Here is a 17278-nt window from a genome sequence, read left to right as displayed (position 1 = left end):
GCTCACATGTGAGGGTATAATACAGTATTCTGAGCTCATTTACATTTATTAGCCCCTAATTGGTTTCTAACAATGACGCTCTTGTCCAAAGGCAATGAATCTGCTTCAGCATCTGTTCAGTGAAGCCTATAAGGCTACACACAAGATAGCAAATCTCTTTATATGTATGGACTAACAAGTGCTGTTAAATCACACCTGTTAAAGGAGTGAGAGGCACTTAGCTTCTCCAAAGCCATTATTGGATGATTTAAGGCCTGCCTGTGCGACACACCGCGCCATGCATGACACTGCAGACCCGGGAGAAGGAGGGGGAAACAGCGCCCTGTTGGAAAAATCATTAGCTGAAACCTCAAATTCAATTACCTCCTCGGTACTGGATCTCCCCTGATGGTCCTCTGCAAGACTTTTGCGGCCAAAATAACTCCCATAACTCCCCCACTTGTGCTATACGCCAGATGAGAGGGCAGGCATCAGGGGCCGCCATCAACAGAACAACACAATCAGAAATGCTCAGAGGGGAAAACATTTAGGGAGCTAGCAGGGAGCGGTGAGGGGAAACAAATATGAATCAACCCCCGAAAAGAAGGGGCGGCAGGATTCGTTGTGCTACAGTACTGAGTGACCCAAAGCGGGAGAGGACGCACACACAGATATGTTACAAGTTTTCACACAATCTCTCTTCTCAAATGGAGGCATGTCCAGGCCAGAAAGAAGATCATCTACATGAGTAAAAGTACCTTAAACCGTAAATACCCAATAACAAGTAAAAGTCGAGCTTTTAAAACCTTATTACAGTAAAGATATAATCAGGAAATGTTACTTAAAGCTATAATAAGCAGGATTTTTCCTTTCATTTTGTCAACAACACATTGAAACTGGGCCCCTCCTCCTGGACTCTTTGTCACCAGAAGCTCACTCTCACTCTCTAGTGCAAGAACGCGCCCACCCCGCTGAGCTAATACTGACAGCATCACGGTTACCTTTGCACTAGCATGCTAATCGCCTGTTAGCTTGTCCTACCCGGTTTGAGGCACCTACCTGTCCAACAGAAAGAAGGCCACCTCTGCATCGCTCTTTCGCCATGTTTGCCGGTCTGAATGGGGCCCAGTTGCTACCACATTCACCTATACGCTGTGAGTGGCTCAGGGAACCACAACAGCGCCCCTCCTGAAAACGTCCCGTGCAAAGTGAAACAACAGAATAGATGCTGAGGGAAGAGTCTCACAGGGGTCTGCACACACACTCACTAACACACATGTATAGAGGCCCATAAATGATGATTTATATTATATTATATTCGTAAAAGTTTATATTTTATTTTTCTAGGAAAATCCTACTTATTATACCTTGAAAACTGAAAGAGTTGGTTTTGAACAAAAACTCTGTAACCTCTGTAACTAAGATATAAAGATGTATAACATTATCATAATGTGAATATGCACTATGCACTGATGCAACAGTGTGTAAGCAGCATTTTACTGGTGAAGCTGGTCAACGGGGTGGCTGTTTGAAGTTTTAACAGTTCAGAATCAGAATCAGAATCGGGGTTTATTTCCAAGTAGATTTACGCATACAAGGAATTTGTCTTATTAGTGAAATATAATAAATGATAGGAGACATTGAACGGCAGTGCTCCTACTGTCAAGAAACATAAATAGGATACAATAAAAAATATAAATATAAAAGATTACTATGTAAAACGTGTTTAATTATGTGTAAAATATATGTCTTTGGTGTTTGAAAAGAGTTGTAAAGTTTGTGCAGGAATGTCCAGTGGTTTCCAATCCTCCATAGGATTAGCATACAAATAGTAGTGATGTAGTGAGGTATGATTTATGTTCGTTTTTTGTTTATTGCCTATCTCTAATTTCTGTTTTTTTGTTGACTACAATTTGACCTCTTTGGCTCTCAAACGGTTGGTTTGGGGAACATCTCTTTGGTAGAACTGGTTGGGAATTGCTGTTTTATTCTAACATTGTATATATTTTATAGCTTATCATATAGTTTTGATGTTAAATCTAAAACATAGCTATAAAATAAAGTAGCCAGATAAATGTATTGCAATAAAAAGTAGAATACCTCTGTCTGACTGTGACATAAAAGACATTGCTCAATAAGGTACAAGTCCCTTAAATCGTACTGAAGAACAGTACCTGAGAAATTGTACTTTATCACTCTTCACTACTTTGCATCACCTGAGTGTGCCTCGCAATATAACGAGCAAAGAGCACAGTGCATGTGTTTATAAAAGAGAAAAAAAAAACTAGTGAGAGAGGGAGAGTTATAAAGGCAGTGTGTAGGCTGTGAGCACCTTTTTATACTCTTGGCTTCCAGGAGGCCCAGAGGGAGCAGCTGAGCCCTGCAGAGGGAGCTCTGTATGTACGCCACGGGCTGAGACAAGTGGATTAACAGGGATCTTATTCTGCCTGATGAGGGGGTTGAAGAGAGGCAGGTGGTGCGGCAGAGGAGAGGATCTGGTGAAGTACTCGAGTGTGTGTGTGTGTGTGTGTGTGGTTTTCACAAAGGAGGTGTAATAGTTAACAGCTTTGCCCGCGTCACGTTCTCGTCTCGTCAAAGCCTTGTAGAGTGACGCAGAGCTCGTAAGAGGAAACTAAGATTTGTATGATTGAATTTCCCTGAAGCCTCGAGGGAACGGAAGATTTGTTGGATCAAGCAAGCATTGTTGATTTTATCGACATCATCTCTGGGGTTTTGTGGTGATCTTACATTTACATCTGTGACATAAATTGCCTTGTTAGAAAGTTTGAAACTCAATCAACTTTGATTCTGAACAGCAAGCCTCCAACTCGTTCTATAAAAGGGACGATTATTTGGGGTTGGTTATACTTAGTTTTTAGCAATGCTGTGGGGATGGCAGCTTTGGTCTGACAGTTGTTGGCCCACTTTGGTCAGGATTGAAATATCTCCACATGTACTGGATGTATTGCCACGAGACACACAGTCGTCGATCTGAGCTAAAGATCTCAACCAAGACTGGATGGACTTTACCAGAAGGATGACCTGTTGTAACTTTGTTGATCCTTTAACTTTTGAAAGGTTAATTCTTTATTTCAGTTTGATCCATCTGAAAAACGAATGACCTTCCAATCCACCTTCTGCTCTACTTGTGTTTTGTGCAACTTAGCAAATATGTTTATGCTAAAACTAGGATGGTGAACGAAGCTTAATCCATGACCTGGATTACTGAGATGGTGGTGGACGTGGTTAAAATGATACCGGACATATACCAGAATGTAATCAATGTCATTCTGAGCATAACATGGTGACTTTAGCATTTAGTTCAAAACGCTGCTAACCAAAGAACAGTTTACCACCGCCACCAGCATGGCTGCAGACTCTTTGTCTTGTTCTTCAAATTCCCCCTGAGTGGAACAAACGAACAGATGCCTTTCTTGGCTCATAATTTATTTTGAAAGAATGTTGAACAGTGTAAGCTCTGAGTATTATTTTTTATTATAGCAATAATGTCGACATCAAACAGCTGCCTGAAGCCGTCAATTGTAATCAAACGTCTGGTGAAACGCTTCCTCGTTCCTGCTGTGGAACCTTCTTTGCTTTGTTTTCCTTTCTGTCTGAATGAGAATTAATCTCATTATCCCCCTTCCACCTCAAAGATGTTTTTTATTGGCCACATAAACTGTTTTTGACAAGATGAAATATCTTTTCCAAAAGAGGAAAATTGACTTCACAGGCACGTAGTCATCCTAAACTGTGATAGAGTTGAAGAGAAGTCACTGGTTTGAAGCTGATTCGAGAAGACTGATGGAAGTTTGAATACAATGTACAATGCTCATATGTGCGTGTAAGTCAAAGTAATATGTCACTAAAAGAAAATCAAAAACCTTAAGTTTTTAAATATTAAGTTGTTTCGCTTAAACAATAGTTGGATTTGACGAGCAAATGTAAAAATGAGAGCGACTCAGGGAGATGAAAGAAACAGCAGAGGCCGCAGGTGGATTTGGATCCAGGTATCGCGTTGATGTGGGATTCCTTCCAACTGCTTATTTATACATCCTTGGGCTTTCATTTCTCTGTGACCTGGAAATCGATTGAGGTCGGCCATCTTTAAAAATGTTCCAAATGGTAAAACGCTTTTTGGATTTGGCAAACAGGAAGAAGCCTTCCAGAAGAGCTTTGAGCAAGAAGTAAAGGGCATCTTTTGCACTTTAACCTTTATTTTTTCCCCTTTAATAAATTATTTTTTCCTTATGTTTTTGCATAACCATAGTCACTTGGTATATTAGGTAAAGAAATGCTTTAAAAACACCAATTAATTGAAAGCTAGCAATCATTTGTCAACAATTATACATGTTCCTGCAGGGACATATTTCAGCTCAGTGTTGACGGTACTTGCTGCAGGTCTGATGATGCCAACTGAAAACCCACACAGAGGATTGAACTGCCTACTGCATGCACATATTTTTTTCCCTAACGTTACTGTGTATTGCAAGAAAGAAAGAAATACTTGTGAATATTAAAGATTGAATATTAGACTTTTTAATACCTTCTAAGGCTTTTAAGACCTGCAGATAGTCGTGTTACCGTTGGAAGCTCATGTCCATTTATAGCCTGTTTAGATCACATGATCCAAGTTATATTCTGTCACACCGTGCACGCTTGATTAATCAGTCGAAGGCATCAGCTGGCCGACGGGCAACACATCTTATTTAGCAGTTGGAAACTACAGCTGATCCCATTGGACAATAACGCCAACAAAGATGGTGATTTAAATGTGCTTGGAATGCATTTATAAAGTCTGTGTTTCATTCTTGTAATGGTTACTCACACAGTCCTTATATTTGCATAAACTATGTAACAACGCATCTCATTGTCACATCTGCCGTGTTGTAAGTTGGAAGAAATTCATAAAAAAGGATAAAAGAATACAACCCTACATTTGAGTTATATACGGAGACGGGGATGTGACGCAGCTCTAAAGCAGTTATTAAATAATGTTGCTTCAAACTGACCCTGTTTGGAAGGATGTCCTATTTGGCAGGTACATGTTGTGCTAGTTCCTGCATCCTTTCATGTCATCCCACTTATCTAGATAAATGTAGGGTGAGGATCTCTCAGCGAGACAAGTGTGGAAATTGTGGTTTATACTTTAGAACTTCCGGCAGTTTTGCAGAAAAGTACTTTTTACTCTGTGCAGAATCACATGTAAATGTCAGTGTAAGATGATAAGATCTTTTTTAAGTATTAGCCATCATAATAAATGCGTGCATTTATAAATTGTCAAACATGTTTTCCTCGGCTTTTTTGCATGTGAATGGGTTATGCGCTCCCCGTGTGTGTGTGTGCATACACATTGTGGAGGAGGAAAATGATATTTCAGAAGCCCAGTAATGATGCCATTAGTATGAGGATGGAGTGAGTGCTAAACCTCAGGGCACAGCAGCACCACAGATGATTCCCCCTGAGTTAACATTCCTCGTATCCATCAGCCAGCGAGGCCAAACTAGAGCCGCAATCGACACCAACAGCACCGGCAGCCGCATTAACATTACGCTGTCACTCCGGCCTGGAAGTAATCCATACACCTGCATCATGATGGCAGCCTCTGTTTGTCCCTCTCTCCCTGCTCCTCTGTGGATTTCACTTTTAATTTAAGGGAAACAGTGTTCTGACTAAGCACAAACTGCATATTGTTCTGTTAGTGATCCCTATCGTAAGACAGTCAGCACTTTCTAGGATACACAGAGATGGGGTGGAAACTGCTGAGACACAGAAGTTGCACGGCGCTAGAGAAACACACTGTGGTGAATCAGGTTTAAGCCCTTTATGAATCCATGTGTCTCTTAGCCTCCTCCTCTATTTGTCCACTTTACCTCCTTTCTTCTTTTCCTTCAAAAAACATTCGAGGGTGCCATTTTGAACCGGAGGCCTCACAGCTGTGGAAAGGGACAGGCCGATAAGAAAGCCGAGGAGCAGATGGCAGGCAGAGCGGGTCCAGATGGGAATTAATTTTTGGCCAGAACAGCGAGGTTAGCGCAGAAATACCCTGACACTAAGTGCAAAGGAATCTTCAAAGAAGCCAAAGTGAGTCAGGACGTTGGTGTTGATGAGTCCTGAGTGATGTTGCAGACAGGAACCACGATGCGGCTTTGGGAACGATTACAGAAGTTTGGTATGATCACGTCGCAGCGGCCTCGGCACCACAATAAGCTTTAATGAGCAAGTTAATGATTGGGTTATTCTAGCCAATTAAGGGGCTTTAATACGGCGCTGGGGAGAACATTAGTCATCAGACAGCAGCCAGCCGCAGGGAATCATCCAGGATCCACTTTAAGAGGTGCCTGATTGTGGTGAAACCGCTTGGAGGTTAAATATTCACTTCTCACTCCACATGGAAATCAAATCAACTGTCTGCACCTCAAATATTTCACAGAGCAATATTCCCTGGAATGTCTCTCAGTGTATTTTGGACCGAGTGTTCTCCTTTAAGCTCGTCAAAATCAAAGATATTATCTTCATTAATTACTCATGGAAGCCTTTCTGTTATCATTACCCAATCCTTCACCAGGAATAGTTCAGTTAAAAGACAGGGCCAACTTATTAGAGAGATCAATCTTGGTGGCTGCTGAGCGAAGGAGTAGAGTCAATAAAGGAAGAAAGACTCAATAGTCATTAATCTGCTGTCCAAAGAAACGGAGAACGGTCTCTCTGCGGGAGATCCACTTCGAATATTTAAAATGTGTTGCCCCCTCGTGTCTCATGACCGAACTCTCAAACATCTAATACTACTATATACATGAGAGGTATGCTCGTTGTTTTTCAGAGCTGAACGAAAAGGTGAGTTTCTGTGTGAATTCATTGATGCCAAAACCTGTTTTAAGAAATATACAAGCTACAGGGTTTAATTGAATTTTAAGTGTTTAAACAGCTTTATTCCCAAACCGTACATGTGAGATTGCTGTTTCCTTAAGATCCCGGTGGTTTCTAATTGTGTATTTTAGAGGAAAAGACGCTGCCTTTTTGCATTTATCAAAGACTAAAAGACCACAAACAATGTGTTATGTTGGTCTGTCTCTGTCTGCTCAAGAGCTGTAGTTCCAGATGAAGAAACAAAACTAGGTCTTCATATAGATTTTAAAAAAAAACAAAGTGGGGAGACGATTTCCTGAAACAGCTGGCCACAGTCGTTTTTAACGAACCTTACAGTGATCCAACAGGAGTAAACAGTGCGTTAGTTTGAGACTATTTTCAGCTGCAAATTTGACGCTCTAGTGAGCATATACAGCAGCAGGTCGGCGTACGTGGGATTGACTGGGGGGGAAAAAAACTACACTCCCCATGGTCAGGGTAATGCAGGAGCACATCAATGGTGTGCAATGATGTGGCTCATTGATGTGGTTTTTGGACAATAATGGAGGTTTGGCACAGAGGAATAAGCTGCAACAGGCTTTTTGGCTCAACAGGAAATCGATGCGAGAAGACTCGATGACGCTATAAGAATTAAAGACGTTCACTTTATTTCTTTAAGACTTTTAATGCCAGCTGTTTAAGTAGGAGCAGATGTTTGGGCCACAGATTTTGCAGGAGATTCATTTAAGTCGCAGGTAGACTTCTTTTTTTACCTTTATTATCCCTTTTTATTATCATATTAAATCAGGTTGATGGTGGCCAACGGTCTGTGATATTGCAGGGTACCTGTCGCTGTTACAGAAGATCTTTCTCAGACGGTTGTCGCAGTTGACTAATGTGTTCTATCGCTTCCATGCTGTAGCTCTTGTTGGTTTATACGGCTGTGTCACACTCTCGGTAGACAAACCAGCTTCTTAAACCTCCTTCTTTATCTTGTGTGACAGGTGGGCAGGAAGCTTCTCCCCTCTCAGGGGTGTAGTAGTGAGGTGAATGAGAATGGCCCCTTAAACCTGTAATCTGTTTTTTATCTGTAATTTATATGTAAATTGTAACCCTACTTATAAATTGGACAGCCTTGGAGTCTTCGCAGCCTCTTCTCTTGTATAAGCCTTATAAACATTTATACAAGTTGAAATATGATCAGTGTGCTTTGGTGTTTTGCTCCTTTTTACTTTTATGTTAACAAGCTGATGCAAGTAAACATTTAGGACCTTTACACCTTTCAGTTTTAGAGAGAAAATTGGTATGAATACTGTTTTAGTTTAACCCGGGGTGGATTTGTGCACTAAAAACTCTTTTAATGCTGCAGGGAGTCTTTGCAGTTTCACTTGCATGAGTGTTGTCTGGTTTTATAGCATTGCATTTAATGAATAATGTCATTGATTTGCAATAATAATTAGCTGCAACAGCAAACATCAATATGTTCTTTCGCTGGGGTCTGCAAAACTGAAAGTCTACATTTTCCTTTTCACCATTTTGAAATTTTGGTCGATAAACATGTTGACAGTTTTTACCGTGATGGAAAGTATTTGATTCTTCTCGTATCAACTTACCTTTGTGGTTTAGTTTTGGGTTTGTTGAGCCATCTTGTAAGGCGGCCATGACACTTACATCATCAAAGTGCCTGATGTTGTTTGTCATCATCTGAGACCTCCTCCTCACACACTCACAGCCCCACACGACCACATGAAAGAGTGAATATGAACAGGTAAACACATGGATACCAAAGTAATCTCGCAGCGTTCCAGCTGAGGCGTTCGGCGCCACACCGGTACCTGAGACCGTGTCCTTAAAAAGTACCAGGGCGAGCCACTCAAGAGTCTCAGCACACGGCGTCACAATCTCCCAAACTCCTCTCCTGTGATGTTTTGTGAAAAAGCTGCTTCTGTGTTTTCATCCATGTTGAGATTTTTCTCTTAGATGACAGTGTGTGCTCTTTGTTCTGGCTGAGTCTTGTGACTGGTCTGCAGTGTGCTGTGTGAGTCTCGGGCTGCGTCACCGCTGACTGTAATGGCTGAACACTGCAGGGTGGAAAAAAACCCTGCAGCCTGTTTACTGTTATAGATTTTTAATTCTCAAAAATCCGACGCGGAAAAATCATTATTGAATCTATCATCAGATGAAACACGAACGCTTCATTGCTGTTTAAACAAATGATACGAGGAACTTTTGCAACAGCTAATTTTAAAGAGGCATCATCCTGCAGGAAGACTCGGATTCTGTGATCAATAAAGTGTTTGTACAAAGACCACAAAACCACCGAAAGCACAACACTTCATTACCTCCTCAGCGAATACAAATTCCCATTTTAATTTAATCAGGCACAGCAGGACGAGCTCACGGGGTCCTGCGGTGCAACACAGGTTTCATTTCCTGTTCAGACGCCTCTCTTAAAGGCGCTGTTTTAAGCTACTGTACAAACTGTCATCATGGCAACCAGAGCTGTTTCTAAAAAACGCCACAAAACGGGAAAAAAAAACACAAAAACAAAAAGCCAGTTCTGATAAATTCATCTGCAATTACAGAAGCGAATCTTTTAATCTGGCGCTCTCTGTTTTCTGAGTGGGCGGTCGACTAAAATACATGTTTAAGAAGGAGGTTATTTATTTATCCATTCAATTCAATCACTTCCATTCTGCTTCATCCAACCTTATGTAAGAGAAAGGTCACAGCATATCTATTATTAAATGACTTGGTCATGGTATATTACATTATTAATCACCTCAGTGTGGTCTCTAAACACACGCAGAGTGACTCCGACCCGGGTGTCATATATGTTTTACGTAAAAATAGACCCGCAGTCTCTCAGGATCAACCTGATCTTTAATTAGCAGCCAGTCAAGAGGCAGACATCTGCGTCAGAAACATAAATAATGTCGGCACCAAAACAGCAAAGAGTTATTGTGTTTTGGAAAAGACAAACTGAACATGAATGATAATGTAACTCTAAATAACGAGCGCGTCCTTTGAGGGAACAAAACAGCCTTTGTGAAGTTGACACGATTGTATAACATCTGACTGAGCCACCTGAACTGTCAGCATATCAGGGCCATAAACGCAGCACAGAAGCAGAAATGTACTGTGAAAGCGCCGCATGGGGCAGAGCAGCGAGAGCTCTGAGACACCCGCCCACCCTTCCTGAATCAGCCGTTTCTGTGGCGACCAGAGCGGAGGGAGGGGGGGATGGAGGAGGGAGGGAAGGAGGGAGGGAGGGTGGTGCATGGTGAAAGTGAAGAGACAAACATTTGAAGCCCGGTGGGGAGAAACATGAAGGGAAGGATGGATGGATGGATGAAGGGATGGATGAATATATTGATAGAGGGATGTGGCAGGGTCAGTGGGGAGCTGGGGCTGATTCCTCTACATCACACTCTGTGACAGATTGACAGTCGGAGGCAAACAAACAGCAGCATCCACAGCCAGAAAAAAAGACAAACGTTGAGGGGATTTTTTTCCCCTTCTCAATGGCAGCTGAGATCACGGTCATGGCTCAGGGGTTTAAAGCATCGAGACACTGACAACGTCTCCCTGTGAAATCTCATTCGGCCATATGGTGCTATTCAAAGCCCCGTATTTCTCTGTCCTCTCTGTACGCAAATCACACAGGCTTGGAGTAAGCCGTGGCAGATTTAGAGTCGCTTCACAGACAGAACTTCAAAAAGAAACAAAGTGGATTCAACAAGTGGTGCACTAGAGGAAATATTTCAGGAGCAACCTGCTGCTGTTTGGCTGCAGTAAACACTAATGGGCTGCCATTACACACAAATTACATGTGTACAGTACAGGCGACAAGTGGTACATACTAACATGGAGGAGCAGGTGCTAAATTCTGATGTTTAGTTTAATCATGGACAAAGCGGTTAGATGATAAATGTGGAATGAACCAAATATGTGACATGATTTAAGACATGAAGTGGACAAATGTGCTTTAAAATCTCCAATTATATAGTCAAACGTCCTGCCCTTCGTTAATAATATATCATACAAAAGGCCAATGCATAATCTTGCTCATTAGATGGATCAATGATCCGATGTCAGCTCTACTTTTGAAATCCTCTCAGTATGTTGGAAACCTCATTATGTAACAGATTAGACTTTGAACTGCGATGTTTGTGACAACCTTACACAACAGTGATCGCATCCCGTCAGTGCCACAACAACCGAGGATGGATGCAGTAGTTCTCTTGCGCAGTTGAGACAAAAGGCTCACGCTGAGCTCAAGAAAAGCAGTGTAAATCTGAAATGTAAACACCTGCAGATTTCCCCGACAAATTCCTTCCCAAACAAATCTGCATTCCTTCAAACACCGTAGTCCGCCTAAATCGCAGCATCGCAGACGGCTTCATCGCGTGTTTTTTTTTTTTTTCCTTCCCTTTCTGTTTCTAAACAAGACTGAGAGAACAGAAGCAGCGCTGAAACGGTTCCCACTCCACCCACTTTCTCCCTCACTGACACATGGATCTACACATGGGGGTGGGGGGGGGAACGGGGGTGAAATCAGACGGATTCGCTCGCAGTTTTCCCCGAGTCCCAGTGGTCTTTTTCACCTGTCAGTCAGGAGGTAAACAAGCCTTCACGCAAAGGACACACATGTAAAAAAAAACAACACAAACCCATCCGTCAATCCACACGCACACACAACTAATGATGGAAACTTTCAGGAATAAATCAATACATCCTTATTGTAAACAAACATAATTAGCGTATCAAAGCGACAGGTTGAATAACACTACTGTGGGTGCTTGTTGAGGATATTGAGACTCACCTGTCTGGTGTCAGAGTCCGGTTGGTGCGAGGATGCTCAGACAGCGGCGGAGGTGCGCAGGGTTCTGGACCGAGTCTCTCACTCACACTGGACACATACCAGAGGACCGGCTGGCTCTGCTCTTCACCGCACGGCTCGCAGCGTTCTTCCCCTCCGAGTGTCAGAGACAAACACCAGCTCTGCCTCTGCCGCCTCTCTCTCCCTCTCTCTCTGCTTTCCACACGTACTGTAGCAGCAACAGAGGGAAGGCTGGGGGCTGCAGATCAGCACTCTCTCTCTCTTTTTCTCTCCCTCTCTCTCTCTCTTCCTCTCTCCCTCCTCCAGGCTCTGTGTCTCTCCTTAAGTCTGACTACAGGCAACCATAGCTGAAAACACAGTGAGAAAAGTGCATATAGATTAAGTTGACTCCCTTTCCAAGTGTTTATTGTGTGTGTGTTGGTGTGTGACAAAACAGCAAGCGCACACAAGCCTACACGCGGTGGGAGAAAGCCTTACTAACGCCTCCTGCTCCCCCTTTTCACCACCACCTACCCACCTGCCCACATCACCCACCCACCCTCTTCTTGCCAAGCCTCACACCAGCCTGTTCAAATGAGTCATGAGCCACCAGCCAATCATATGGCGGCACACAGCCTCCGATTAGAATAACAGGAGTATTTATGCACGGCTGTTTGGAGGAGAGGGGAATGAAAATGGAGAACTGCCTGAGAGGACTTGACATACTTTGCTCTGGATGGGGAAGATAACGTGATGTTTGCAGGGAATGGCAACGAGATTTATTCAAAAGAAGCAAAAGAAAATTCTCTAATTCCTCCTTAATTTTTTTGGCTTACTATTTCATACAATTTCCAGAGAGCGAGGAGGATTGGTTTTGGTCTAACAACTCATTTACATGCCTGTAAGCATACGGCATGATGATGATATACTGTTATAAATGTACAGTGTTCACTCCATCTCTTGTGAGCTGTGACTCACTCAACATTATGATTCATTCTATCAAGGCTGGAGCCACATTTGAGTACAATAAAGTCTGACCCCGCTAACTTTCCTGGGAAAACGAAGGTACAATACTAAAATAGAGCACAACTACTACCGCACTGCGCGCTCGGTAACTACGCACTGATCTGCTCGCTATGACAAGTGCTCTTCTGTGTAGTGAGGTGGGAGGAGTTATTCTGGGTGATTTTGTTCCAGGAGTTAAATTCCTGTTCATTTTCGTTAAAGACAGTGTTTGGTGGCTGGCAGTCGGAGCAGGACTTGGACGGACATGAAGCTCTTCTTGTTGAATCATCACTACAAACAACGAGCAAGTGTGCTGAAAAGAACAAAAAAACAGGTTCACTGGTGAAACATCAAACAAGTACAAGAGTATGACTTCTTTACTCATGTTTATGTACAACTGCACCTCCCAAGGAGCATTACGGTTATGAACTGAATCCTCTAAAGAAAAGACTGCACTCAGACTGTTTAGGAGCAAAGGCAGAAGAAGAAGGGTCTGTACATTGATCCGAAGTGGAGACTTCTGTTTCCGTTCCACAGTCGCTCCCTGACCTTAAAGGTACCCTGTGGAATTTCTTTAGGCCAAAACATGCAGCAATGCACCAAATAGAATAACAATGTTATGAACGTAGAACGGCTCCATAGTCAAGCAGGCATCAGTGTTGCAAGACAGCATCAACCTGCCCATCCCAATACATTTAATATTTTAAATAAATTCTTTTTTTTTTTTTTTGGTTCAGCTTTTAGTACTAATACAGTAGGGTTGGGAATCGTAGGATAACTCACGATACAATATGCGGCTCACGATATCGATAATATCCCGATACAGCGATTCTGCGCTAATTTTTTCAAAACAATCATATAATGACACATCATGATTAGTGCTGAACGATTCTGAAAAAATATCTAATTGCGATTATTTTGACTTATATTGCAATTTCGATATGATTTGTGATATTAAATTGAATGATATTAAAACATATTAAAATGATTATGGTGCGTTTGCAGGGACCCGTACCACACACAGATATTTGATACTTTCGTCTGTGTATGATGTGTATGTGTGTGAGTGTGTGTGTGTGCAGAACATCTCTGCAATATTTAAATTTAAAATTGTATTTTAGCAACATTTCACCTTTAATACAAATTTTAAAATTGCAGCAGGCCATGTTGTGATTTCGATTAAATCTCGATTAATTGTTCAGCCCTAAACACGATGTCATCATCCCGCTGTCTTCTTCTTCTTCTTTTACTTTGCTGTCAACTTCTTCTGCCAACTGATTTCCACTTACATTATTCATGTCACAGCGCCACCACGAGGAGTCATGAAGTAGTGACACTGTGAGTCAAAATCGCAGGCAAATCTGTTTCGATCACCAGATATATGTAAATTAAAATATTGATGTTTGGCGATATCGATAATTGGATTGCACAAGTCAGGACGATGATATATTGCTGTATTGATGTTTTGCCCCACTCCTACAATACAGTGTTATCAATTAGTCTGGTGCTATCTGTATACATAATACACCATCTCTATTCAATTATGTCAAGCCATGTGTCGGGTCGGATCCCATTTTTCACGAGCCAAGTCACTGTGCTGTTCTTTGTGATGGATCCATGTTGGGTTTGGGTAATGTCGTCAGAGCTCTCACACTAATGTTCAGACTGATGCACACACAGTTTGCTGTTTATTAAGCCGTAAACACAATTAATTCAAAATTGAACGGCCTGCATGATAACTGTACTTTTTCAATTGTAGTTGAACACAAATTTAGTTTAAATGTGTTGATTTCAGCTGTGACAAAATCTTATTGATGTCTAGATAGAATCTAATGTCCAACAAACAATGATTTTTAATTAGTAGCTTAGTCACAACGTTCCTTCTTCTCAGAAGTGACTTGCTCGTGCCTGTAGAGCCAAAACAAACAGTTTCAGATAGCAGTACAAACTTTGTACTCAAATTCTACAACCAGTAAAATGTGTCACATTTCTTTCTTTCTTTACTGTGTATGAACTACATGTTTTAAGCACTATGATGAAGAATGACAATTATATTCAAGCTCAGCATTGCTCACTACAGAAAGGGAGGAAATAAATAAGCTGACACTCACAAGAGGGAAGGACATGTGTTGGAAGTCGAAGGCCGTTTTGTGGCTCTGGTGTCTCCTAGAAAGTAACAGTATAGTGACACTGTTTGATCTGTCTGCTCTGGGCTCCAGAATTTGGACATGAATTGAAACAAATTGTAGTAGCTCGCATTTATGAGAGTTTCTGCATCAGGAAAATAGCGTACGCACTGAAGCTCTTTTTGTACATTAGTGCCCACATTTTGAGTTGATGCAAAGAGATGTCAGAGTGTTGAGTCTGCCACGGAACAGCACCCCGAGCAGTTATGGGGTCATGTTGGGTGCCTCTGCAGTGCCCCAGAGGTGAAATGGCACCTCTCCATTCTGGACTTCATCAGGCCAACCTCTGATCCCCAGGCCAAATGGACAGAATTACTGTGGCCCAATTTGTGGGAGTATAACAAGCATATGACAACCTTCAAATACCATGACGGCTGGAAGTCAGCACTTATAACACCATTTGGAGTCGAGAAACACAACAATGATCTGACTTAACCTAACTTTAAAGTTCAGATCAATATAGTACACAAAATGTGTCTAATTCTGAGAGCACAGACACTCTAACTTTAAAGCATACTCAACTGATTTACTATCGCGCTCATTGCACAATAAAATATATTCAAACCGAGGCAGCAGAACCGGCCTTAATTAGGGATGCACGATATTGGATTTTTTGCTGATATCTGATATGCCGATATTTTACAACTCATTTAGCTGATTACCGATACCGATATTTTTTTCCCGCACACCTAATTGCAGAGATCATCAACTCTCTTCTGTATTGGAATTAGCGTACAGTATAATGGTGATACTCTTATCACATTTGTTACAACGGTCGGGGTGACGGGTCTTGAGATGGTTAATCAAGTTTGTAGAGTTGAAAGACTTTGCCTTGGCTCCTCCTCGCATCACCGAAGCTGAGCAGTCGTTGCAAATAGCAGTTTTGCTATCTATTTCAGACACTTTGAAAAACTTCCACACCACGGACATTTTGGCTTCTTTCTCTCTCATGCTCATCACGTCATCATGCTGCGCTGCGCAGGTCTTCTTCGCGCCGGGGACATTGCGCCGAGGTCGGGCATTTAATGAAGTATGCAGCAGCCCATTATTTTATCGTTTAATTATATCAGCGGATATCGGCGTGTTGGCCGATATCCGATAACGTGAAAATAATATCGTGCATCCCTAGCCTTAATGTCATTATTAATCCACAAATTATCTGAACCTGAGGACTACATTACCCACTATGCAACTGTGTGATGGAGAATTCTGTCATAGTTCTGGATGTTTTATCCCAGTAGTGAGTAACGTATCCTCGAGCTGCTCGCCTCAAGCAGAAAAAGGAAGCAGGATTCAGAAGTCTGCTTATCTTACTTCTTTTAAACTACGCTCCCAGATTTTGTATATTTTCAAACCTCTCAAAACTTGCTCCAACAACATGCCAAACGTGGCACGGCTTCCTCTTTATAAAACTGGTGTAAAAGTCAGTTTAAAGACTCCTCAAAACCCGATACCGTCCCCTTTTTTTAAACGTCATATGTTGAAAACTGGAACATGAAGTATACATATATATAGTATAATTACTTTGAGCTGTTGTAACAAGTGAATTTCCCCCAGTGGGGGATCAATAAAGTCTATCTTATCTTATCACCATGACATCCATGAGTCCAAGGAAACTAAACCCTGTGACCTCAAACTGTTCATCGCCCCCTCTGCTGAACAGGCTGTATTACTTTATGTCATCATTTCTCCTTCAAGACACCCTCCAAGCCTTTGTAAAGAACTGAATAATATTGACGGATATTTAACGTGAAATGTTCAAATGTTGTGATTAATCTTGATCGACACCCCACTTGCTGAATTAATGGGTTCTTTTCAAGGATTTCACTGAAAATCAATTGTGAGCAGCACTTATGTCCAAGACCAGATTTAATTTGGTTCCCCGACTTAAAGGGAAATCAGATAAGCTGTGGGACATCGGTGAAGTGTGGGGCACATAATCCAATAATCATAACTCAATAACTGTCACAAAAAGTGTTTTAACAACTGTACATCTAAAACTGTGGTGGTCCGCTGCCACGATCGCACATCCAAATGGATTTCTGTCACCTCCGGTCGGGCCGGAGAAATGATTCGAGCCAAACGGCGTGAAGGTGAGGAAATACAGACAAGGTAAGAGGAGGGACAGAGAGGTGAAGGAGATCAATAGCTGATTGTCGGAGAGGAGAAGAGCAGGAGAAGGAGAAGAGTGCGAGGAGAAGAAATAGATCCTGACATGACTCAAAGGAACGCTGCGGTGGAGCTGTTACAGTCATTTCCTCTCGATGAGATTTCTGTTGCAGGCTGAAAATAGACTTTTTCCATCAGATGAAAATAATAGAATATCCTCATGATTTTACAGCTGATTAGCATTGGGTTATTTTTCTACTCACATTCTAATTATCTCCAATAAAAGATACTGTGATGGAGGTCTATATTTGGGATAAGTTGATCAATT

At 41.9% G+C, this 17278-nt stretch overlaps 1 protein-coding gene across 1 annotated transcript in view; it reads right to left on the bottom strand.

Moving 5' to 3' along the window:
* LOC138589692 (prickle-like protein 2) overlaps positions 1–12053 on the bottom strand; it is a 38125-nt gene extending 26072 nt beyond the window's left edge. The window contains exon 1 of the mRNA XM_069660096.1: positions 11654–12053. The gene's annotated coding sequence lies outside the window, so the exon portion shown is untranslated. The remainder of the gene's footprint in view (positions 1–11653) is intronic.
* Positions 12054–17278: the final 5225 nt, after the last annotated feature.

Source organism: Semicossyphus pulcher, unplaced genomic scaffold, assembly GCF_022749685.1.
Source record: "Semicossyphus pulcher isolate SPU_LCO1_2020_fin unplaced genomic scaffold, fSemPul1.0.p SCAF_13, whole genome shotgun sequence".
Taxonomy (NCBI): Eukaryota; Metazoa; Chordata; class Actinopteri; order Labriformes; family Labridae; genus Semicossyphus; species Semicossyphus pulcher.
The sequence above is the reverse complement of the archived record's forward strand: the minus strand, read 5'-3'. Positions and strand labels throughout refer to the sequence as shown.